The sequence below is a fragment of the Mauremys mutica genome, chromosome 1 (assembly GCF_020497125.1).
Source record: "Mauremys mutica isolate MM-2020 ecotype Southern chromosome 1, ASM2049712v1, whole genome shotgun sequence".
In the NCBI taxonomy this organism is placed as follows: domain Eukaryota; kingdom Metazoa; phylum Chordata; order Testudines; family Geoemydidae; genus Mauremys; species Mauremys mutica.
In genome coordinates, this window is record NC_059072.1 from 237,063,756 (window position 1) to 237,088,069 (window position 24,314).

Below are 24,314 nucleotides of genomic sequence, written 5' to 3' on the forward strand. Positions count from 1 at the left end.
GGCTGCTCGCATCCGGGTGTCCTGGCGCTTCAGGGCAGGGGACAGCAAGTCACAGAGTTCAAGGAAAGTGCCCTTACGCATCCTGAAGTTTCGCAGCCACTGTGATTCATCCCAGACCTGCAGCACTATGCGGTCCCACCAGTCCGTGCTTGTTTCCCGGGCCCAGAATCGCCGTTCCACACCATGAACTTGACCCATTGCCACCATGATCTCCACGGCGCGGCGTACCCTGCTTTGTGAGAGGTCTGCGCCACTCTGTGACTTCCTGTCCTCACCGCGCTGCCGGAGCCTCCTCGCCCGATTTCTCATCAGCTGACTGTGGAAGAGGTGGACGATAAGGTGCGAGGAGTTGACAACGGCCATAAGTGCTGTGATGATCGCAGCGGGCTCCATGCTCGCAGTGCTGTGGTGTACGCGCTGTAACTGACAAGAGAAGGGCGCGAACAGATTTCCCGCCGGAGCTTTCAGGGAGGGAGGGCGTGATTGACGGTTCAATGACAACAGTTACCCAAAAGCACCCTCAACACATTTTTCCCCCAGGAGGCATTGGGAGCTCTACCCAGCATTCCAATGGGCAGCGGGGACTGCGGGAACTGTGGGATAGCTTCCCACAGTGCACCGCTTCCAAAGTCGACGCCAGCCCCGTTACTGTGGACTCAGAAATTCGAATTAGTGTATTTACTGTGGATACACAAATTCGACTTCTGAGTTTTACAGTCCCAGCTGCAGACCTCTCTCTACAAGAACCCTTTAGTTCACTGACAATCTTAGGTTTTTCCAGTTGGATTCTAATTCTCCTTCCTAATCAATATAGCTATTGCTGCAAATTCTAGCTCTTTTGGTTTACACTCAGTCATTAAGAATTAAGTGATTTCATAACTGATAATGACCATGCTATGCCTGAGAGACATGGGTAAATTTAAATGGCATTTTTAGTTTATCAGAAGTCCCCTGACCTCCTTATTCTTTATTACACCAGTCTCACTCTACTTGAATTAGCAAGAGGGAAGCTAGCATCCATTCTAGGGCTACATTGCATGCTAAACTCCTCATTATAAGTTAAAATATCTTTCATCTTTAAAAAACCAAGCATATATTGTATTGTTTGGATTTATCGGTTGCCTCCTGAACCAATTTGCCATTTCTTCCAGAAGTTTTAGAACTATTACCTTCATGGATTCCCTCAAATGAGAGGCTACAATATGGGGAACTAAATATTCATATAGCTGTTCCATCTCCAAAAGAGTACTGTATACTTTATACATTCATGAACACCTTTTATCTTCATACAATATGGAAATTTCCCTTTGAATAAGCCCAGAAACACATTTACTGTTTATGAAAGTCATGGATTATATGTGCTGAATTAGTGATAATTCTTGCCATTTTGCCATATTCCTTTAAAGTTCAAATCTTACCAGCAAGAAACACTGAAGGGGAAATTTTCAAAAGTCCAGAGAGTAATTCAGTGCCTAACTCCCACTGAAATTAAATAGAAATTGGGTACCTAATTCCCATGTGGTCTTAAGTAAAGTAGACTCTTTTGAAAATTCCACTCTGTGCCTTTGAACATCTTTCCCTAAATCTGTTTTCATTCATTGCAAAATGTGACAATTGAGGTCAAAGTTGAAGAGCATAATGGCACTTGGATGCCTAACTCCCATTGACTTTCAATGAGAGTTTGAGAACTAAGCGCCATTTATGCCTTTTTGGGTTGTATAAAGAACTTTTCACCTATAGGTATCTGTTCAAATCCAACATAGGTCAATGGGAAATAAACACTAATACCACTTGAATGCAATGCAATGGATTATGTAAAATAAGTTCAGTGACCTTAGTTCAGTTCCTGGTTGACAGGTGTACTCATCACAAAAGCCAATTGTAAAACTGTACTTATTATGGCACCCTTGTGAGTAGTTGTTGTATGAAGCCCAGGAAACAGAGGATAAGATACCCTAAGATGATGCTTACTGTTCAGCACTGAGACACAATAAAATGCTGGTATGAAGAATGCTGCTACCTGTTCTATGGATGGAGAGAAGACTCCAGTCTCCAAGACTGTCAGTCTGCCAACCTTTCTCAGCATTAAATTCACTGGCCTCATTCAAAATTAAAAAAATGAAAAATGTATACAATTAAATTATCACTTGCTCTACAAAATTCACTTCTCCCTGAGACCCCCATGCCAGCGCAGTATGTGGTTAATTTATGTAATCCCCTTTGGAGTTTTGCTAGCTCCTGGAACACTTAAACTGAACCTGTAGGGGTCCTAACCTCTGATCTACAGTAATGATGGCTTAAGAGCCTCTGGACACCAGTTCCCAGTCTGCTTTGGGCCTGGGGCAGGGACAAAATAGACTGAAAATTCCTACAAAAGCCAAAGGGGAGTTTTGCTTTGAGAAATGTATATAGACAGTTTCCTGGGCCAATGAGGGGCCAGGATTTCTCAGTCCCTCCATGGGAGGGGAGGAAGAGCAATCTGTTGCTCAGATAATAGATGGAGGTGATGAGGTCCTAGCAGTACCCTAGTGAGCAGAAGTTGGGTTAAAGGGATGGATTGCTATCCAAAGAATTGCAATAGGAATTATTTTCATTGGAATGGGGTTTGTGCAGTGTAAAATCAGGAGGTTACTTAGGAAAGAACGAGTAACACCACAGCATTTTAATTTACCTATCAGTAATGCAAGGAACCAATAGGCCCATATCCTGTAATATGTGGGTTTTAAGCAGTTGACATATGGCATACGTGAAGCATAAGGCTTTGAGGTCTATGATATTTAGCATAGATAAAATAGCCTGAAAGTTATCCTGAGTTTTGGTGGACCAGGAATATCTTGCTTAATAGGGGACTTTGTTCATAACAATACTGCTCAACTGCAGGAACATTGAACTAATAGAAAGGTTGGCTGTCTTAGGATAAAATTGTTGGCAGATGTTTAACCACAAACTTGCTTTAGCAATAAGTTGATGTATAAGGTAATAAGCTAAAGTCACTAATATGCTAACCTATAGGATAAAGGCATCCCAACATTATTAGGGTGAGGAAGTTAGATAGGGACATGGGAGGCTGGGCATCTGAATGAATATTCATGACAGTCCCCTGGCCTTATAATAGGCCAGGACACCATGAGGGTCATTTGATTGTTAACCTTCAGTCATCAGGAAGGTTGAGTTGGATCTGGGCCATCAGACTTGATTGGCTTGTCAGGAACAGAACGTGGTCTTTGTCCCTCACGACTAGATTCCCCAAGGAAGGGTGTGAGTATATAAGTAAATGAGCATATGTAAGGAATTATATCAAAGATATCCCTAGTTCTATACCACTGCTATTTGTTTATGTGGTTTGGAGCTTTCCTATCTTTACTGATTGTTTGAATAAAAGTGGCCAAGAGTTTGCTTTGCCCTCAGCGTGTCTTTAGTGTACAAACCAGGATTCCTCACCAAATATTGAATTTGTTGATTTTAATTCTGCTGTGTCTGATTCTGGGACTAGAACCCTGTCATGCCCAGCTCTTTAAAATAGTATTAATTGGTAATCAAGAACAATTATCAACCACTAAGGAATCAGCTACACGCCCCACCTCCCTGCATTCCCCACCCAGTTCCCTACATAGCAGTGTTCCAGAGAGATCGGATGTTGAGGATAAGTTCTTGACGAGTGCTTCACCATTGTGAGCATTGGTTGGCTTAAACAAAAAGAAAGGGTTTCTTTGTTGTTTTCTCGTGTATAAAGATGTTAAATTTAGTTACATTATGGTCACTATTATTGAGTGGTTCAGCTATATTCACCTCTTTGACCAGACCCTGTGCTCCACTTAGGACTAAATCAAGAATTGCCTCTCCAGGACTAGTTATTCCAAGAAGCAATCATTAATGCTAGCTAGAAATTTTATCTCTGCATTTCATCTTGAGGTGGCATGTACCCAGTCATTATGGGGATAGTTGAATTCCCCCATTTTATTGTGCTTTCTGCCTTTATAGCCCCTTTAATCTCCCTGAGAATTTCACAATCACTGTCACCATCCTGGTCAGGTACTTCGTAGTATATTCCTACTGCTAGACTCTCATTATTCAAGCATGGGATTTCTATTCATAGAAATTCTATGCTACAGTTTGATTCATTTAAGATTTTTTTTACTATATTTGATTCTATGCTGTCTTTCACATATAGTGTCACTTCCACTCCAGTGCAACCTATTGTCTCACTCCAATACATTTTGTATCCTTGTTTTTACCATGTCCCATTGATTAACATCATTCCACCAAGTTTCTGTGATGTTTACTATATCAATATCCTCATTAATTACCAGGCACTCAAGTTCACCCATCTCAGTATTTAGGCTTCTAGCATTTGTGCACAAGTACATATTAAATTTGTCAGCATTTAGTTGTCTGGCTTCACATGATATAAGTGAATGGGACTCTTTATGTTTGACTGTTTCTTTTCAGCTCCTACCAGTACTTTATCAACATTTATCCTCTTCTCTTTACTAAGATATAGAATATTTCCTTTAATATATCCTCCCCTAAGATATGTCTCTGTTTGAACTGTGTGCTTCTACACACCTATCAGCTTTTCCCTAGCACTTAGTTTAAAAATTCCTCTATAACCATTTTAATTTTATATGCCTGCAAACCGGTTTCGGCTTAGTTGAAGCCCATCCTTCCCATATAGGCTCTTCCTTTTCAAAAATCGTCCCAAGTTCCTAATGAACCTAAATCCTTCCTCTCAGCATCATCATCTCAGTTATGCTTTGAGACTCTGCAGTTCTGCTTAACTGGCCCTGTGCATGGAATTGGAAGCATTTCAAAGGTTGCTACCCTGGAGGTCCTGGACTTTAATCTCTTACCTAATAGAAAAAGGTAGGATAGAGGTAGATTATGTCATAGGTACCTACATGTACCATGATCAGCAGCTCCTCCACAGCACTGCACATAAGTCTGTTAGATGTTTCTTCGCACCTGGCAAACAATTCCCTGTGCGATTCTCCCAATCATCACAAACCCCACTACCTATATTTCTAATAATTTAATCCCCCATTACTCATACCTGTCTCATACCTAATAACTGGGGTCTCCTCCTCTGGAGGGGTATCCTCAGTGAAGGGATTATCATGACATTATCTGAAGGAGGGTCCAAGCTATGGGATTGTTTCCCTCTGCTCCAGCTTGATGTTCTCCTTCCCCGAGACTTTCATCCTTCTGATCAGCACAGACTCTTATCAAACTGGGGGAGGGACCATTCTATTGAGTCCCAGAAAGTCTCATCTATGTACCTTTCTGTCTCCATAACTCCTCCAGTTAAGCCAGTCTAATCTCAAGATCCTGTACTCAGTCTCTGAGGGACACAAGTTGCTTGCACTAAATGCAATCATCCATGCTGCATTCAGTGCTATAAACTGTGCTGCTGGACTTCTGCCTGCATTATTTATACCCTTTCAGGAGTTTTTTATTGTTTGTTTGTTCTTTGTTGTATTTTTTTTTCTGGAAGGGGGTTAGTGGCCTAAGTTTAGAGTATGTTTGTTAGGTGTATCTGGATTTCATGCACCCTATGCAAACTCCCCTATTCACTAGCTCTTCTGGCTTTTTAAACCCCTATTCTTCCTGAGTTAGCTCTGTGCCCTTGTCAAGGGATTAGGCATCCAAGGATAGCAGGTTAGAGCCTCATTAGTAAACTCTCAGCCTAGCTAACAGGCCGCTAGGCTCAGCACATAGCCCACAAACTTTAATCAAGCAGGCACATAGCAAGCAAGCACACAACAAACAAACTAACTGATAACAAACTCACCCCAAGGGTCATGTCATCATTTCTCCTTCACTTTGAGAATTCTAAGGAAATTCTTCAGGAATGAAAGTGGGGAAGATGGACAGGATTTTCTGAAAAGGAATACAAAGAAAGGAGAAGTTAGGGCGGGGAAGAGATGAAGTTTAAAGGGGAAGGAAAATCTTGGAGGATAAGAGGAAGCTGTCCTATGACGTGTAGATTGAAACATGAAGGCCTAATACAAAGTTACTGAAGTCAGTGGAAAGGTTCCTGTTGACTTAAATAGGATTTGGATTAGATGCTTGGTCAGAAGTGCTGCAAATGGTCAGCAGCCGCCTAGACTTTATAAGGATGCTTTCACAAGAGGTCATTCTAGTTGACAACAGAACTATGTAGGGAGTCAGAAAGTAAGTACAAAAACTTGTTTGGTTTTGTTTTCACAATGAACAGGGTTCATGACCTGCACCTCTTCCTGGGGTCTGCTTGCCCTCCCCAATAAAGCGCGGAGAAGCTTTAGGGTTGTGCCTTTATTTACTTATTGCTGTTCCGCCACTACTGTCCATCTATATACAAGCTTTACAGGTTCGGTTACCTCCCATATTCTTTCCAATACATTAATAAAGTGCATAGTATGCTCAGTACCTATAATGCCTCAATGAGACTAAATATTTTAGCTTAATTGTAGCTACCAAGAAAATGATACTCAAATAATTGCTCTCCTTTCTTTTGAAAGCCACCTTTTCACTTCATTTGGAGGACTTACTGACTGAGGCCCATTAAAGCAAACTAGCAGCTGTAATGTCACTATGCCCTTTCTAAATCTGTGGCATGCCATTAAGATTATCTATCTTTTAGGTTTTATAAGAGAGAATTTGTAGTTCAAATAGGGTTTCATAGAAAATAATAAAAGGCTTTAAGACTTCAGAGCTAACTCTGTGCCACAAATGAGCTATCAGAGAACTTTGGTCTTATTAGCTCAGATGCAAATGAGGCTAATTGGCTGTGCATTGCCTTTAATTCTGTGCATATGTGTATAAAAAGCTATTTGAATAGTACAGTACTCAAGTCGTGTCTGGAGGAGAAATTTTGAGCCTCTACAGCAGATGTTATGTTTATTTTGAACTCTAAATGTTAATATCAGTGTGCACATCAGAGACAATTTGGAGCTGAAAACATTAATGAAGCTAATTGAGTAAATGACCAAGATTTCAGTGGGGCTCTCCATGTGCATAGGAATCTGCCCTCATAGATCAGATTGCAGGAATGTGGCATAAGTTTCAAGTCCAGATACTAATTTTTAAAGGAATCATTTTCTCTTCAGATTTTTTTCCCCACAGGATTTTGGTTTTAAGTGACTTGAATGTTCTTTAGTGATCTGACAGTTCTCTAGAAGATGAAATCCTCTTATTATCCATAGGACAAACACAGCAGGACAGCAGCAGTGCAAACTTAACCTACACTGTCCACACAAAGTGCCTCATTCATGAACTGGAGAGACCATCAGGCTGAAAGAATGGTTCATTTTTCATGTACATTAAACCGGGCCTTCTCTGTTTAGAATGCCAACGAGGGTTGCAAAGACTTGTGATGTTGACATTAGTCCACTGGTGATAGAGAGACAAGATGGTTGAGTGATTAGTTTGCTTATCTAGGACTGGTGAGACTCCCCAATTCAAGTCCCTGCTCCATTATGGACTTTTTGTGTGACCATGGGCAAGTTGCTTAGTCTCTCTATATCTGAGCTCCCCATCTATAAAATGGGGATAATACCATTTCTTACCTCACAACTATGGGGTGAAGATAAAGAGGTGCCCAGGTAGTGGGGGCTACCAAATTCATTTCACATAAATAGCTTCCAGTTACTATTAAGCAGGGTTGGGCTGGATTGGAGCCAGCTTTCTAGAGATGAAAGGCTCCATATCCCATCACTATCTCTGGCTTCTTCGTAAAACATTAATCTTAATTTCACAGTGCATTTATCTATTACATATTCTTTTCCTACAGAGTGAGATCATGGAATTTTGTTTTTACAGCTCCTCTCTTTCCACACTGGCATGGGAGAATTCCCCATTCCAAAAGGAACACCAAATTTAGTGGACACGCACAAGTCCTGTGTCCTCTTCCACTCCTACCAGCAGCAGCTCTAAGGTAAAGAGCAATGAGGAATTGTTGGCAGCTTCACAGTGGTGAGGGAGGAGGGAGCTCTGCATTCAGTAATACGCCTGAGACATCAGTTCTGCTTCAGTCTACAGTGCTCCTCCCCAACTTTGCAATTTTTTTTTTAGGGCGAGGGGCATTCTCTCCCCCTATTCCCCAGGGTATATAGGGGGATGGGATTCACAGATATTTTTCAGACCTCCCCCCCTTCACTTTTCCCTTCCTAATTCCTATGGGAAGGGAGGGTGTTTCTTCCTCTAACCCCCAGCTCTTTCCCAGTATTGTCTCCCCTCTTTCAGGGTGGAGGTTTTTCTACTCAAAACTGGTCTGTAATCTTTTGGGGCTGGGATGAGAAACACATTTTTTTGCTCCTCACCCCAGTCTTAATAGGGCTGCTGTAGCCCAAGCTACCCCCCATCCTGTCCAAAGATGTCAGTGTCAACCTGGGCATCGAGTTCAGGCTTTGGCTATAAGAAGTGAAGGTCAGTCATGATTCTCTAAAAATTAAAACAAAATCTGTAACAAAATCTATGTTTATTTATTTGTCTAAGTCTGAGACTGGGCATTTCCTTGCTCTTAACCACACTTTTAGTTACAGTGATACCAGTGAGCAGACGCCGCACATGAGAACTAAAACTTGTGATGAGGCAAAGACACTGAAAGGAACTAATTAGTGGTACATGCACAAGGTGAAGTGGTATTCATCGTTCAAATGAACGGGGAGACGGTGAGGTGCTTGTGCATGTGTTAATGCACTCAACAGTCACAGTATATGCTGCAGAGTCCAGCCATGAAAAAAAGATATAATTGCAGGTCTTAATAATTAGTGGCAGACTGGTAAACACTTCACTGAAAGCATAAAAAGGATGGTTATTTTTCACGAAGAAGTGTCAAAAATAGTCACAGTTATCTTTAAACTGGAAATTAATATATATCTGATCAGTATCAATAGCTGCAATGAAATAAACAGAATAAATACAGCTTACAGGAAGAGTACTTGATAAAATTAAGAGATTCATAAATTTTAAGACCAGAAAAGACTGTTAGATTGTCTCGACTGACCTTCTGTTTAACACAGAATATTGCAGTTTATCTTGCACTGATGCTCAAAACTTGTCTTTCAGACATATCTTCCAGAAAGGCATCCAGTCTGAAATTGAAGATATGAAGAGATGGAGACACCACTATTCCCCTTGGTGGTTTGTTCTAATGGTTAATGTTAAAATGTGTTAAAAATGTGTACCTTATTTCTAATGTGATTTTTTTCTGGTTTTAGTTTCCAGCCCTCAATCTTATTATTTCACTCTCTGATAGATTAAAAAGCCCTTTATTATCTGATTTGTTTCATGCTAGCATAGGAATAATTGTATTAGTGTTGTGGGTTATTTATTATTTTAATTTAGTTTTTAGTTATTTGGTTTAATTAATAAATTGTCTAAAATTGAAAAACCACAAGGAGGTACTGTTTATATTTTATGGTACAGGACAGTTAGCTATTTTTCATGTACTAATGCTTTATATATTGAAATAAGCATTTAAATATTTTAAACTATCGTTCTATAACTTAAAACTGAGGTGCTACTGTGTGTTTCTAGGTAGCTCTGTATGGAGTCAGGATTAAGATTGTTACTGGAATATTATAACATTAATTTTCACGTCTAGATTTTGCTTAAAAAGTATTTGAGCTGAAGAGGATTTTTTCCCTTCATAACGTGACTTCATGTTTGCATAAATATAGTGCTTTTATTTTATAAACTAATGTCTTAGTATTACATTTTTTCTAATGTTACAGTGGGTCAAAATATTTCATTTTCTCAGTTTGGATGACATCTAGGCTTGCTGCTTTCTGGCATACAGTTCCTCCAGGGAAAAGGACACTGAATGTATTTGAGGGTATTTGCCACAGTGATGACCAGTTGGTAGTAGTCCACTTAGCTTACCCATTGAGTAGCGTTTGTTGGGAAATCTGAAGAGCTAAGATGTTGAAATGTCTACCCGTCTTTGTACTCGTAGAGAGTCTGTGTATGGTCAACCATGTTTTTTTTCACTCGGGTCAAATCAATGGATTCTGTCAAGTTCTGTCAGGATTTTAGGGTTTGTTGAGCAATTTATGACAGTAGATGTTTTCCAGCAGCTATTGTGTCATCTCCAAAGGGGTCTTCTTGGAATTTTCACCTGAATGTATCATACAGTATGCCTGACTGAGGGGTTAGGTGGAGGATATATTTTCTTCATAATCCACGAGATATGTTTCTGCCAGCAGACAGATGTACAGCATCACAAAGTGGCTGTAGTTCTTGAATATCGGTTCAATAGGTCTGACAGCTAAGGCAAGATCTTTGGAGAATTCCAGCCAATTTGCTCTCTTGAAGTTGAACTGACATAGAAATGACACAGTGATATTCCAATAGGGCTGTGTTGTTATCTGGGAACTGGGTCTAATATAAATTTTCTATATGTGTGAGCTAGTGGAATGCTAATAAAGGCTAGGTCAGGTTCATACCCACATTTCCATTGGTCACTGTTATAAAAAACTAGGTAGCTTCGAGTCATGAATTAGGCTCAGATGATGTGATTCAACCAATTTTCCTTCGTTATTCTCTGCATAGCCCCACTGAATATTATGAATGTAGAAATAATCAGTCATGATGTGTGGTACACTTTGTCATCTCACAGACAGATTGACAAAACTGAAGTGCCTCTGGTAGTTTGTATATGGATATTAGGGAGATTTATCAAGTGTAGTGGTAAGAAGCTTGATATTGTTCTCTTCCATTTTTGTAGGTGGATGCAATCCCGACGCTGGATTAACAAATATAGTGCTACCATATTGGCTGTGTGGTCTTTCAACAACCAACATCATTCCTAGTATCCTACTTCATTTGTCCTGTAATCCTCAATAAATCTCCTGTAGACAGAGAATGTGGAACTAGTGTCTTGTGCAAATATCAGCATTCATTTCCTGTTTAGGAGCTGACAGTCCTTCGTTTATGGAAAGGACAGTCAGCAATGACCTTGAAAAGGACTCTTTGGTCCGGACTTGGATGCAAGTTCTTATAGTTGACAGATTCCTTCAGTTTGTAGCACTGAAGTAATAAGTGAGCAAGTGGTAGTGCAAGATGTTTAGCAGGATTCACAAGCTTTGTGTTTGACGGGGACTGCCACATGAAGGTTCTGTATGAATTTTGCCACCTCTCTAGTCCTGACCATTCAACCTTCAGAAGCTTTTTGGCTTCCCGGAATGCCCTCCACTGTCACATTTCTTTCCCATCCCTAGGAAAAAATCCTGGATCTGTTCGAAATCGCTCTTAGCTCTGATCATCAAGGTCGCCCCCTTACATTATCCCTAATTATTTTCACCGTAATCAATTGTAATCCCATTCGATATCTGCTCCCTAGTTGACAAACAGAGTAAAAAGGGCAGCAGTTGGTCCCAGAGCATGACCTTCTTTCCATTTCAGTTCAGAATTGCCTCTCCATTGAGACCAAGCAGTAAACCTCAAAACAACCTGGCAGCTCACCTTCGTGTCCAGCATAGTATATTGTGCCCACAGATCCACTCTTCTCTTCTGACCCATTCACTTGATCCTGAAATTGGAGACACAGAAAAATTAACTATTCAGATTTCTAGACTCTGATTCCCCACCTGGGGTCCCATGTACATCTAATATGCTCCATTTGAATGCCATTGTTCATTTGCTTGAATCCCCCATACCCTTGGTCCCAACTGGGTTGCAGTTGTTGCTGACCCAATCCTAAATGAGTAGGAGACAAATTCATGTATTTGTAGTCCCAACATTGCAAACTCCTTTTTTTAAACATTTCAACAAACTGCAATTCTGGAAGGTGCCTTCCATCACTGTGAATAAAATGGGATTTCTCCCTGACTGGTCTCATCACTGTATACGTTTTTATGGCTTGTGGTGGGGCGTCTGCCCCACACTGGCAGAAGAGGGGTTAAAGCAGACCCAGGGAAGCTGCGCAGGAGGCAGTCAATTAGGAAAGGGCTTGTAGAGACAGCCAATTGGGAGAAGGTTTAGAGAGACAGCCAATCAGGGCCAGGCTGGGCCATATAAGAAGGGGTGCTGAACACAGCAGCTTCAATCATTCCCTGGAGTTTGAGGAGGGAGGACTGGCTGCTCTGAAGGAGGGGGGGAAAAGACAGCACCATGATCCGAGCAGTGCTCAGTGGGGTCAGGGGAGCATGAGTGAGCTCCCGGTGACCTCTGCCAGACTGAGGCCCTATACAAGGGTGGAGAAGGTACTAGGGCTGAAGGAAAGTGGCCCAGAAAAATAGACAGCGGGTGTTGGAAGTGGCACAGCGCGTGGCTGCTGGCTAGAGGCTCCCTGGGCTGGGATCCGGAGTAATGGGCGGGCCTGGGTTCCCCCCTACTTTGGCCCCAATTTCCACTGATGCTGGTGGCTAGACCCTGGACTGCAGCCTGTCACTGAGGCAAGTGGCTGAATGGAGGACTGCTACCCCCCACACCCAAAAATGGGGGGGGAGAGAACCGAGTGGGGCACAGCCGGAGGGCTGTGTCCAGAAGAGGACACTACAGTCTTGAGAACAACACGGGTCCTGTTGACGGAAGTGATGGTGGAAAAATGCCACAAGATGAAGACACACCGGCGAACCAGAGCTAATTCCCAGGATGGCCAGCAGGAGTTGCAGCAATGGTGAGTCACTCCCCGTTACATGGCTATATATCACTATATATGTTTTATGCCCTACTGGGCAAATCCCTGGCTCCTCACTCTCTTGAAGCAATATGTCCTTGCCCCTCACTAATTCATTTTGACACTCTCGGGGTCAAAATAGCCAATCATTCCTCCCACTATAAATCCCTCAATTCTAAAGCCCTTCCTAAAGTATTCCTTGCTGACCCAGGCTAGTTCACTGACTCTAAAAGTTCCAAGAAGATACCAGGAACACAGCCTTGAACAAGGCCATATCATGTCTGCTTTTCCATGTTTGGTGAAGAACTTGAACTAAATCCTTAAGCATCTGAACTGTGATGGGACATTGGGGATTCTCCCAAGAGCCTGTGTCTTGCGACCACTCCTCTAAGACCCTCCTAACAAAGAACCTACCACAAGGTTCTGGGTATCCTTCATCATACTAACTAATGACCATAAATCCTCCTTCATCTGCTTATTTACTGTTATAAAATGGTAAGGGTCTTGATATCCCTGCAGTGGCAGCTAACAGTCAGAAGCAAAATGCCCACCCTGGGGCAACAACTCAGCATGCAAAGTTCAGATGCATGTTAACAGGCTGCAGTTCATGGAACACAACCTTCATGTCCGCTCTAGCCCTGTTGCTCAATCCCAAAAGTCTCCCCCCACCCTCCGCCCGCTGGCTTATCTGCAGGGAGACTAAATATATCATCCTATGTGTCTAACTAGATACCTAGGTATATCAGGCAGAGGGCCCCTTTCAACGTTTTTTCTTCAGAGATACCCCTAATTTACCAGCCGTGGCCTGGATGTGGCCAGCAGGCTAGCAAACTCCCTGCCTGCAAACAAGAAGTCATCTAATAGTGTACCTGCTGCTGTGAACCAGACTCCAGAGTTGCTGCATTTTTCAAAAGCTGAACAGGACATTGAGCTCCCAATTGGCAAAATAAAACTGACCCTCGAAACAGAAAGCCAAAGGGTTAAAATCTGCAGAATGCACCGTCAGCAGTAAATATATATATTTGTCACATTTTGCTAAAAGTAGCCTTGGGTCACAAGTCGTAACCAGGCACACCACCTTATCAAAGGCGGAATAATGAACTGAACACAATTCTAGGTCTGCTGATTAAGGGAACCTGTGGCTACAATTACTGCAGAGAAATGTATCTTAAAGGTAAAAATGTCTGTATAATTTGCTTAGTGCTGTAAACAGTAAACAGGGGTGGGTACAATTATATTCAGTATATAGCTATTAATATTCATGATATGGGCTTTCATATTATCAAATAAGAGTTTTGGGTGCATCGTAGTAAATGTGGGTATTTACATATTAACTTAGATAAAAGAGCGTGAGGTAATTCATTCAGTGCTTACTCAACCATTGGGTCGAGGGGAACAAGTACCGCAATAAAGGAGCCCATTTACTCAATCCACCTCTGGGTCAGCCTGCTCATTCTCTAACATCGACCTCTCCAATAAATACACCCTATATATCATGCTAAGTTAGTCCTAGAGGAGTAACCTTAAAACTTCAAGCTTAATTGGGGACTAAGCATTTTTCCAACCCTTGCTGACAAATCCTCAGTCCCCCTTCCTGGACCATGATCCCCACTGTCTGTTTCTAGACCTGTAGGTAAGTGGGGGAGCACCTGATTCACCCTCCATCCCCATATTGTATCCGACTAAGTTGTTCCCTGAAAACTGTTGCTATTGCGTAGCATAGGCCCCAAAGCACATCTTGCAAGTATGCTTACATTTGAAAATTCTCTGAAAACATATGCCCTTGTAGAATGCCCAGCATATGTTATTGAGAACATTGGGCCTCTGCTGAGCTTGCAGCAGAACAAAACAAACCACTGTGTGTACACCTGGCCTCCAGCAAGTCATACCCTCTAACCAAAGTTTGATACGGTATGTCCCACCAAACTTCTGGCTGTGCTGCAGTCCTTTATCTAAATTGCTCATTGTAGTCGAACCAAGACATGACTTGTATTATAGACCTGATGGATTATGTCCATATATTTGAATAAGGCTGGGCTTCTCTCTGAGTATGTCTCCAAAATCACATATGCACAGGTTAAAATGGAGGCTTCCCAGTTTTCCCAGGTTCTAGCCACCCTTGATCAGTTGGATTTTTCATTGACCTGCTCATCCTTTCAAGCCTTACCTTCTGTCCAGAGCTTCCCAGTGCAATAATGAAAATAAGTCTATATATTCACTTCTCACTATTTTGTACCCAGTAATATAGAAAAGGTGCACTCAAACGAGAAGTGACACTCCTGCAGAACCATAATCCTGACTAACTGCAATGACACCCACAATGTCAAGTGCTCCCTCTCTACTTGTATCAATAATCTTTACCCCATTGTGCGAGATAGTCACCATCTGGTTATCCTGTGAACCCCGAACCGGAGCTTGTATCACTATAGCTCCATTGACTTTGATGAAATTATTTCTGATTAACACCAGAGTAACTGAGAAGAGAATCTGTCCCCACATGTTCTGTCTCCCGGGACAGAATCTATTGTCAGTCATATAAATACTAATTTTACAATGTTTCATCTCTCAGTACTTTTTGTGTTACATTTCCACATAGAAAGAAAGAAGACTTTGTTTTAATTTGTGTGATGTTCCCAATATCAATATATAATTAAGACATCCATTCATAAATCCATAACATTAACTCAGTTGAGAAATTTATAGCTGTGTTGAATTTCTCTGAGGCTGGATTGATGTTACAGACTATTGACTGATCTATTAAATAGTAATTGTTAACAATGTTGTCACACATACATAAGTAGTTTGCTGTGCAATTAGTGTGCTCACCACACTTTGATGCAGATTCTCTAGATGACTAAAATTTTCATCTATAGAATTTGTATTGAGGGGTTCAGCTAGCCATATGGAAGCAGAAAAACAGCTAAGACTACTTGTGGGTTTTTTTGTCTATTCATTTCAGTTTAAAGAAGTTCAGTCCTCCAGTGCTGCTGATGTCCCCATAAGTGAATATTGTTGTTTTGTTCTCCAGCTCACATGGCCTTCGTCTTGAGCCTTCCAGCACCATTAAAAAACAATTGGCCTCAATGCCCACAACCAAAAAAATGGAACAAGGGAGAGGAATCTTTTATTGTTTGGTCCCATCACCAGGATTAAATACATATTAGGGGAGGAAACAAATGGAGCATGTTATGTGACAATGGTAAAAAAAATCACAGAAATAGCTGCATTCTTCTAACACTGAACAAGAAAATTTGTTAGAGTAAAGAAAATAGTATTGTTCCTGTAGATTTTCTGTCTCTTGCTTTTTTCTCTCTGATTCAGTGTAGAGCTTCTACCTGGAACCATGTCTGGGTTCCTGTTACAGATTTAAGGAAACATGCATATGTCCCCACACTTTGCCTCCCTTCTTTCCCTAGAAGTTTCCTCCTAAGGCCATTTCCCCCAAGTCTCCTGATTTTTCTAGGTCCACATGAAGGAATGGAAGAAGCCTCTGATGCTGAGATCCCTTCCCAGCTGAAGTCTCCTGCTGCCACAAATTTGTCAGGTAGAACAGAATATGAAAATATATATGTGTAACCCTTCTGCCCCTCTGAGTTGGCAGCAACAAGGGCCGGGTTCAGTATCCAGGGGTTCCGTTTTAATAACACATTGCAAAACCGTCTCGAGCCCCCACCCAGTGACCTGGGACAATTACATACCACCCCCCTCCGGGCGCCTCCAGGAGGCAATACTTCCCCACTCGCAAGCACGGAGTCCGAGTGTAGCAAAATCCTTTTAACAAACGAGGGAAACAATGCGGCATCACCATTGGAGAAACACCACAAACCGGATTATAACACAAACCATAAGCAAAAGAAAAAACCAATCCACCTCCAAGTACGTTTGGCAATGTCCTTTCCCCCTTAGGGTCTTAAGTCCAATCACCCCAAAGTCCAACAACCCAAAAGTCTCTGTCTCTGGTCAGTGCCACCCCAGAATCCAAAAGTTTATCTGCAGAGTTTTACCCCCCCAGCCTGGGTGGAAATGAGGGGGGGCACACACGGGGTGTTAAGGGGCACCTTACGTGGGCCGGGGCCGACTGCTCTGCCTCTCCGTGGAGTTCTGCTGCAGCCTTCACCACGACTGGCTCCACTCCACCTGCTGTGCCGCTCCTTCTGCCGACCCGTGAACCGCTTCAGCCATCCCCGCAAACCACTCCACTCCGCTTAATGTTCCATGGGCTGCTCCAACGTGCTGCAAACTGCTCCGCTTTGCCAGCTGCTTAGCGATAGATCTTCAGGCTTCCCCACTAGCTAACACAGCACTCAGTGATCTCAGCTCAGTAAGCTTAGCTCTTTCAGTGATTTCAGCTTGTAGTAGGGGAGCCCTGGTACTGGTGCACCATTGGCCCAACATGAATTCAGGTCAGCAGCCTTTAGATGGATTCCTAAAGGATTCAAAATTAGCTCTGCTCTTCAACAGTGGAGAGAGGAGGATGTGCAATTGGTGTTCCAGGCCCTCAAAAGGGGCCCATACCATCAGGTACACACACCAGTCCCCAACCTCTCTCAATTCACTGGGTTTTGGCACCCATCCCACTTGTCTAGCAAGTGCTACTTAATGGATAGTGAGACATCTCTGTCCTAACGCAGTCTCATAGTTCCTCATTCACATAATCAGGGTGACAACACTTTATTCCTCCTGCCCCAATAATCAAAGAAATTGGGGATCCCAGAGCTGTCAAAATAACCATCCCAGGTTGCGGTGGTCTATACTAGGTGGGGTGGGTGTGCCAGTGCAAATACCTGAAATTCCTTTCCACACTCCCCATACTTTACCACCAGATGTCAGGGTAGAGCTCATCCTGACTCTGCTTACATATGTATGGGCACAACATGAAGGGCCTCATCCATGATAAATCATGGATGGTATAATTTTTTAGCTTGTATTAAGCAACACAAAGTGGTGTTTTGGATCCCTGTCTCTCAATGTCCTGTTCCCCCAGAGATGGAAGGCCCAGTTGGATTGATATTCTAGCCTTACCTCCTGCATCACACATGACATATACATTTCATGACACTGTTCCTGCATCAAGTCCCTAACTTTTGGGTGAGCTGCAGCATGTATTTTAGAAAGCCATCCAATCTTTATTTAAAGAGTTCAAATGATGGAGAATCCACCACATCCCTTGGTACATTGTTCCAGTAGTTAGTTACCCTTAGTATTTAAAAAAAAAGGGGGGGGGGCTCCTTATTTTTATAGTTTCAGTTATAGCCATCAGATCCTCTTATGCCTTTGCCTGCTAGATTAAAAAGCCCTCTATTAGAAATTTTCTCTCTGTGCAGGTACTTATAAACTATTAGAACTGGGCAGAGAATGGTTTTCCCATCCCACAGGATTTATTAAGATTTGGAATTTTGAAATTGGGACAAAAATCAAAATCTGATTTTTTTTTTTGCAAATTAAAAATCTGAAAGTTCAGATTGGGTCAATTAAACATTTTGTTTCATTAATATTAAACTTTTCTGTTTCAATTTTAATGTTTGGTTTGTATTAACATTTTTATTATAAATTAAATTATATTTTAAAATTAAAAGTCATTCCAAACTGAAAAAAATTAAAAAAAAAATATTTTGAAAAAGGCAAAATGGGACATTTTGACAATTCCAAAACTTTTTTTATTTTTGTTTTTAATGGGAAATTTGTTGAATGCAAAATTTGTTGAAACTGACCCTTTTCCATGAATAGTTTCAGATTCAAAGTATGGGCATTTTCCAATGGGAAAAAAAATTAATTACAAAATTCTTAACCAGCTCTATAGACCATAATCAAATCACTTCTTAACTTTCTCTTGTATAGACTAAATAGACTGAACTTTTTTAGTCTCTCACTATACAAGAGGTTTTCCAAACCTCAAATCATTCTTGTAGCTCTTTCTGGAGGTTTTCCAATTTTTCAACATTCTTTTTGAAATATTGACACCAGACCTCGACACCATGTCACAGTAGATCTCAATGCCATAAAGAATGGTAATTGCACATACTTACACCTATTCTGTGATGTGAATTTTCATTTGTCTTGTCTATTTCTTTAAACTGTAAGCTCATCTGGGCAGGGACTTTACTTTTAGAATTTTGTTACTCAGATTCAGGTGGTGCTATAAAATACTTTGGTTCCTGCACATTTTAGGACTTTTAATAGCAAAACAGAATCAAACTATTTTAATGCACTGTAATGTACTAGGGAAATACATATCTGCTGCCACCCCATGTACCAAGTATATCATTACAGAAGTACCACAATATCGTGTAAGAATACTACCACATTGAATCATGGCAAAGAGATAGGTATAGTCCATCAGGGAAGCATTTTTACAAAGAGCTTTTAAAAGGTGCCAATGTTTAATGGACTAAGTTTTGGCTTGTTTCTCCTAAATCTATTGCTTTAAAACTCAGTCTATTCTTGTTTTTTGGGTTTTTTTTCCTTTCTTTCAATACAGGAAAGTCTCCTGCTTTGGCAGATTTGTATTTTTTTAGTCATATACTAATCTTTTATGATCAGTCATTTGCACAGCAAGAGATTTTTCTCTCTCTTAGCCAGCTTATTCTGGTGCAATAAGAATTAATTCACTGGCATTTTACTAACACTTTTTGGTGCTGAGACTGTTTTATTTTTTGAACGGGCCAGTAATGTTGCATACATCAATGTTAAAGAGACACATTAACTGTTGATGATGCGTGTGGCAGTTTTAGACACACCAGGAGTACCCCAGGGATTTGCAATGTTATTACTCATTTCTTTCCATTTTCATTTTGGTCTCCCTGGTCTCCTCCTTCCTCCCTCTACTTCCCTGGTCTCCTCCCTCTACCCATTTTAACCTCATTCACTAATTTGACACAGATACAAGCAGTTAGTTACATACTGACCTTACCAATGAGATTAGCAATAGAAGACATATTCTTTATACCTGTATTGTTTTTTTGGGGAGAGTTTCCTAATATGGGGAAAACACACTCCAAGGTTTTCATAATGGATGCCCAGTATAAAAATCTTGTCCATTGTCTTTTAATATGCAAGAATTTTTTTTAACTGAACTAGGTGCTATAAATTTGAGTTTTCAATCAAAAATGTGTGTGTGTGTATATATATCATGTGTATATGTAATATATAGTGAAAAATATAACAAAGATTTTTTTTCTCCATGTTTCCACAAATTCAGTTTCAATGTTTTAAATTTTGTGACCATCTTTAGTACTTTTACAAAAAGGCATAAGAAGAGAATTCCTAAATTTGTGTGATCCTAAGAATATAAATTTTGGGCTTGATTCAAATCCCAGTGAAAGTTTTTCAATGACTTCAGTGGAATTTGGTTCAGGCCTCTTGAGAGTCTAGGTCAGTGGTCTGCAATGACTGTCATACAGTGAAATATTACAATTATGGAATATATGGGTCTTATTAAAATGTCCCTCTGGCTAGATACCAGGCAAGATGAGTGGATGCAGATTATAGGCATCTTCCCAGATAACTGTGTGAATGTCAGGAGTGATAAACTGGCCACATGAGAACTACTCACCCCATTTCACAGAGGAGGAAAGGAATTGCCGGGATTCCCCCAGTTCCCATCCGCCCAAGATGCCCCAAGCAGAGTACGATAATGATAATGGGGGATGATGATCATGTTATAAAAGAGTATTTTGTAAAAATCACCTAACTATATTGTGATAAGTTATGATGATGCATCAGCAGCACACATTGGTGCAATGAAGCAATGCCAGGAGATGTTAAATTTAATTTGTGACTGTGACCTCATTCACTGATTAAGTTATTAATTATTATTATTTATTTATTATATAATTGCATTACCATAGCACTTAGAAGCCCCAGCAATGGACCAGAACCTCATTGTGCTAGGCTCTGTACAAACACGGGACAAAAAGGAAAAAAAGTCCCTATTGCAAAAAGCTTAAAATCTAAATATAAGATAAGAGACAAGAGATCGATACAGACTGATAGGGGAGCACAAGGGAACAATGAGAAAATACTGATCATAATAATAGGCAATAGTTTCAGCACACCAACAACCTAATTAATGTCAAGTTTTTTTATAGGTTCTCCCATTATTTAAAGTTGAATACTACTGGTCTAGATAGAGCACATAGGTGAAAGTACTTATAAAGCACTATCTTCTTAAAGACTCTAAAAGAGTCACACCTAGAAAATTACTCAATGTGGCTTTGAACTGGTAGATTATTTTGTTCTGGTTATTTCATTACATTGTTGTTCATAAATACTTTTAAAGTGTATATGTATATTCATTTCCTTGGGAATATTCCGAAGGTTATTTAATCTAATAATATATTCTTTTCATCTTGACCATTATGCTCCGGAGAAAGAAGTTTTATGATGTGCTTTTATAAGCAATTTGCTGCTATAATTGTCTTTGATATGAAGTTTTAGCACTTTTACTTAATTGCATGGCATACCTGAATAGCTATGCTATTGCTGATGGTTAGGATAGAATACTGATTCTAATTGTGTTCCATCCTTGAAACAGCAAGTTTGTGATATAATGGCAAAAAAGAAGTTTGGTGTATAACATCAAAGAAGATGTGCCTCACACTTTTATATCTAAGGAACTACACATTATATACTTTACTGTATGCATTTTGTATCAATTATTTTGCTAAGTACTGCCTGGTATATTATCATTTTCAAAGAGATTCTGGTCTTCAAATACACTTATGCTAAATGTATATATCAGAGCTAGGCAAAATATTATGGCTATGTGCTAGGGTTCTCTACTCACTGCTGGACGTTGCCCCCTCCCAGAGATTCTGGGGGTTAGCTCTGCCAGGCCGACATCCCTTCCTACGATTGCACACTCTCTCTGTCTGCAGCCCCTCTCTTGGCACAGGAGCTTCTGCTTCCTCTTCATGACCAGGCCCTCCAGCCACTTAGCCGATTCCCTTTCCAGTGTAGTATTTCAAAGTCTCTGACTATGTCACTCCAACGGTGACGCTGGCAGTCTTTGAATACACTGCCCTTAACAAAACCACTCTGCAGTGGTTGGTAGGGGAACCCAGACCCACTCTCTACTCTGCCTTCCAGTCCAGAGTCCTGTAGCAAACAGTAAAGGTCTGCATCTACACCAACCTTACTGTTCTCCCTCCCTGGACTTCTTCCTACCAGGCTTCTCCTCCCCTTCCTTCTCCCTTACCATAGGGAGGGGGACTGCAGGCTTCTTCCCTGTACTCTTCCTACATTATTTCCACCCTTCTAGCTTTAGAGAAGCCCCGCCTGTTCCCTCACAGGTGTGCTTCCTTCTTATTAGCTATGTCCTGCATAAATCTCCCCCATTTGCAGCCTAATTGGCTGATTGGGCCCACTCAGCCTAATTCAGTTCTTGTAGGGCTAGTGTGGGAACTACACCCCATCACAGTCCACTTACAGACAATGCTTACATTGACTTTAATGGGAGACTTGCCTGAGTAACCACTTGTGTAGCATAGTCAAAATTATATTATTAAATGTTTCTATTAGAAAAAAAACAATTGTCCAATCTTGTTGGTAATTGCAGAAATATCGGAAAAACAGAAATAAATTAAAAGCAGCAAAGAATCCTGTGGCACCTTATAGACTAACAGACGTTTTGGAGCATGAGCTTTCGTGGGTGAATACCCACTTCTTCGGATGCAAGTAGTGGAAATTTCCAGGGGCAGGTATATATATGCAAGCAAAAAGCAAGCCAGAGATAACGAGGTTAGTTCAATCAGGGAGGATGAGGCCCTGTTCTAGCAGTTGAGGTGTGAAAACCAAGGGAGGAGAAACTGGTTCTGTAGTTGGCAAGCCATTCACAGTCTTTGTTTAATCCTGAGCTGATGGTGTCAAATTTGCAGATGAACTGAAGCTCAGCAGTTTCTCTTTGAAGTCTGGTCCTGAAGTTTTTTTGCTGCAGGATGGCCACCTTAAGATCTGCTATTGTGTGGCCAGGGAGGTTGAAGTGTTCTCCTACAGGTTTTTGTATATTGCCATTCCTAATATCTGATTTGCGTCCATTTATCCTTTTCCGTAGAGACTGTCCAATTTGGCCGATGTACATAGCAGAGGGGCATTGCTGGCATATGATGGCATATATTACATTGGTGGACGTGCAGGTGAATGAACCGGTGATGGTGTGGCTGATCTCGTTAGGTCCTGTGATGGTGTCGCTGGTGTAGATATGTGGGCAGAGTTGGCATCGAGGTTTGTTGCATGGATTGCTTCCTGAGCTAGAGTTACTATGGCGCGGTGTGCAGTTACTGGTGAGAATATGCTTCAGGTTGGCAGGTTGTGGGCGAGGACTGGCCTGCCACCCAGTGAAAGTGAAAGTGTGGGATCATTGTCCAGGATGGGTTGTAGATCCCTGATGATGCGTTGTAGGGGTTTTAGCTGGGGACTGTATGTGATGGCCAGTGGAGTCCTGTTGGTTTCTTTCTTGGGTTTGTCTTGCAGTAGGAGGCTTCTGGGTACACGTCTGGCTCTGTTGATCTGTTTCCTTATTTCCTTGTGTGGGTACTGTAGTTTTGAGAACGCTTGGTGGAGATTTTGTAGGTGTTGGTCTCTGTCTGAGGGGTTAGAGCAGATGCGGTTGTACCTCAGTGCTTGGCTGTAGACAATGGATCTTGTGGCGTGCCCGGGATGGAAGCTGGAGGCATGAAGGTAGGCATAGCGGTCGGTAGGTTTTAGGTATAGGGTGGTGTTAATGTGACCATCACTTATTTGCACCGTGGTGTCTAGGAAGTGGATCTCCCGTGTAGATTGGTCCAGACTGAGGTTGATAGTGGGGTGGAAGCTGTTGAAATCATGGTGGAATTTTTCCAGAGTCTCCTTCCCATGGGTCCAGATGATGAAGATGTCATCAGTGTAGCGTAGGTAGAGAAGGGGCGTGAGTGGACGTGAGCTGAGGAAGCATTGTTCCAGGTCGGCCATAAAAATATTGGCATATTATGGGGCCATGCGGGTGCCCATAGCGGTGCCACTGATCTGGAGATATATATTGTCATCAAATTTGAAATAGTTGTGTGTGAGGATAAAGGCACAGAGCTCAGCAACCAGTTGTGCTGTGGCATCATCAGGGATACTGTTCCTGACAACTTGTATTCCATCAGTGTGTAGGATGTTTGTGTAGAGAGCTCTACATCCATGGTGGCTAGGATGGTGTTTTCTGGAAAGTCCCCAATGCATTGTAGTTTCCTCAGGAAATCAGTGGTGTCACGGAGATAGCTGGGAGTGCTGGTGGCATAGGGTCTGAGTAGAGAGTCCACATATCCAGACAGTCCTTCAGTGAGTGTGCCAATGCCCGAGATGATGGGGCGTCCAGGATTTCTGGGTTTGTGGATCTTGGGTAGAGATAGAATAACCCTGGTCGGGGCTCTAAGGAGATGTTGATTTGTTCCGGTGTTAGTGTAGGGAGTATCCTGAGTAGATGGTGCAGTTTCTTAGTGTATTCCTCAGTGGGATCTGAGGGAAGTGGCCTGTAGAATTTGGTATTGGAGAGTTCTGGCGGCCTCCTTTTGGTAGTCAGACTTGTTCATGATGACAACAGCACTCCTTTATCAGCCTCTTTGATTATAATGTCAGCATGGTTTCTGAGGCTGAGGATGGCATTGTGTTCTGCACGACTTAGGTTATGAGGCAAGCAATGTTGTTTTTCCACAATTTCTGCCTGTGCACGTCGGTGGAAGCATTCAATGTATAG